Source organism: Cebus imitator, unplaced genomic scaffold (assembly GCF_001604975.1).
Source record: "Cebus imitator isolate Cc_AM_T3 unplaced genomic scaffold, Cebus_imitator-1.0 Scaffold23, whole genome shotgun sequence".
Classification (NCBI taxonomy): domain Eukaryota; kingdom Metazoa; phylum Chordata; class Mammalia; order Primates; family Cebidae; genus Cebus; species Cebus imitator.
The window spans coordinates 3,353,498-3,356,079 of NW_016107338.1; the positions used below are offsets into that span (position 1 = coordinate 3,353,498).

The 2,582-nt window shown below is 44.0% G+C and overlaps 1 pseudogene; it reads left to right on the forward strand.

Annotated features, from left to right (window-relative positions):
• The first annotated feature begins 495 nt into the window (after nucleotides 1-495).
• The window catches only part of LOC108299566, a 4,666-nt pseudogene continuing 2,579 nt past the window's right edge, over nucleotides 496-2,582 (forward strand).

Below are 2,582 nucleotides of genomic sequence, written 5' to 3' on the forward strand. Positions count from 1 at the left end.
TTTTCTCACAACAGAGCTTCATTGTGCACTGATTCTGTTGATGTCTGTGTCTTCTAGCAGAAAGTGAGTTCCACGGGGCAGGATTCAGTTCTGCCTTGTCCACTATTGCAGCCTCAGCACCGAGAAACATGTCTGACACATAGTAAGGCTTTAGTAAGTAATTATTGAATTTTGAAGCTATTCCTAGGCAGCCCAGAGCTCTTCCAAACAGTGTTCACTATGAGACATCTCTGGCTCTGGTGGAGAAGGTAACGATGTAACAGGGAGAAAGACTTGCTTGCTGTGAAAGGAGGTTTCCAGGGGCATATGAGAAGTGGCATGGTAGCCCCTGGAGGTCAAGAATCTCCAAGGTAAATTGGTGGTGCTGGGAGCCATAAGAGATATGATGTGCCACCTGGATGAGGGTAGCCACCACCAGCAGGGGACAACAGGGCAAGGGAGGAAAGAGGTGAGATCTAGAACGGTGGAGGTTTAGGAGTGTTCAGTGATCAGAAGATGCAGCGCAGACAGGTTCCTGTGGATGTGAGACCCTCATTCTTGGTAGATTTATTGATCTCAGAATTTTATTTCCAGACACATACATGTACACATGTATTCTCTTGCACTGGAAGTCTTGAGCCCTCTCCTCTCACTGAATAGAAAACTCTGGTTTTACTAACACTTCAGTCCAGCTGCAGAAATGCACCATCCTAAGACAGGGAACATGATTTTTTTCTATTCAAAGAGCTGTAGAAACACAATTTTTAGTAGAGAACTGGAATAGGACAAGCTACTGATCTCAGGTATGGATGAAGGATTGAGCTCCTCAGACCAGGGCCCCCAGCCCCTTGGACATCAGCAAAGTGGTGGGTGCAGGGGTGAGCAAAAGTGGTCTCCCAAGTCGCTGATGAGCATACACTCCATGGTGGCCCTGAGGAGGTGATAATGGGGCTCCAAACGAACTTTTCTCAGATGAGGATTCTTAGTTTGGAAACAATGAGGGGTTGATTCCACTTAAACTACTAGTGAAGAGCCTGGACTCCCATGGCTTCATGGCCACTAGCCTTGTCTCTCTCCTCACAACCACCCCCAGCTTAAGGATTCACTCATTACTCATTCATTTGGCAAATATTTGCTCAGTATCCAGTGCATTCAGGCACTGCGCTAAACCCTGGTGACACAGTGGTGAAATAAAGATTATCAGGGCCAGGCGCAGCAGCTATTGCCTGTAGTCCCAGCACTTTGGGAGGACGAGGTGGGAGGATTGCTTGAGCCTAGGGGTTCACGACCAGCCTGGACAACATGGTGAAACCCCGTCTGTACTAAATATACAAAAAATTAGCTGGGTGTGATGGTGGGTGCCTATAATCTCAGCTACTTGGGAGGTTGAGGCAGGAGAACTGCTTGAACCTGGGAGGTGGAGGTTGCAGTGAGCCAAGATCACACCATTGTACTCCAGCCTGGGTGACAGAGTAAGATTCTGTCAAAATAAAAATAAGAAAAGAATTAGCTGGACATGATGGCATGTGCTAGTAATCGCAGCTACTCTGGAGCCAGAGGCAGGGGGATCGCTTGAGCCCAGGAGTTGGAGGCTGCAGTAACCTATAATTGCGCCAATGCGCTCCCGCCTAGAGCAAGACTTTGTCTCAAAAAAAAGTAAAATAAAATAAAAAAAGAATATTCCCTGTTGTCCTAGAGCTCAGAGTCTGGGTTTTAAACTTTATTAAGAAGATTTGTCAGTCACATAGCCTAGGGTTTACAAGGCCCAAGCTGTCTTTAAAATTCATTAATTAGGTTTTTCCTTCACAAAAGCAATGTGTGTTTATTGCATTTAAAAATACAAAAAAAAGTAGAGAAGAGAAACAAATACCCATTTTTAAACTAGCAGACTGACACATCATATGTATGTATATGTGTGTTTGTGTATATATATATATATATATATATTTCTTGTTTCTAAAGTTGTGATCATAGTAGATATACAAATATAGTCTTTTTTCACTTACCATTATATCTTATGCATTTCCCTTGTTATTTTAAATTTTTTAAAGCATCAACTTAATGGCATAATATGCCATAGAATGCACATTTTATTTAGCCATTCCTTGAGTTTAGGACATTTTGTTAATTTCTATTTATCAATGTCATATACAGTACTTATCAAACATCTGTATGGGTAAAACTTAACTTAGATTTCCAGAACTGAGGTTTGGGGGTCAAAGGTGGAGGAAGGGAAAAGGGAACATTTTAGGGGAGCTCATTTTATTCTTCCTTATGCTGACATGCTTTAGAATTCAACACAACTCCTCCTTAGAATACCACACCTGGCTGGGCGAGGTGGCTTATGCCTGTAATCCCAGCACTTTGGGAGGCCAAGGCCGGTGGATCATGAGGTCAGGAGTTCAAGACCAGCCTGACCAAAATGGTGAAACCACATCTCTACTAAAAGTACAAACCTTAGCCAGTCATGGCAGCGCATGCTTGTAGTTCCAGCTACTCAGGAGGCTGAGGCAGGAGAATCGCTTGAACCTGGGAGGCAGAGGTTGCAGTGAGTCAAGATTGTGCCACTGCACTCCAGCCTGGGCCACAAAGCAAGACTCAGT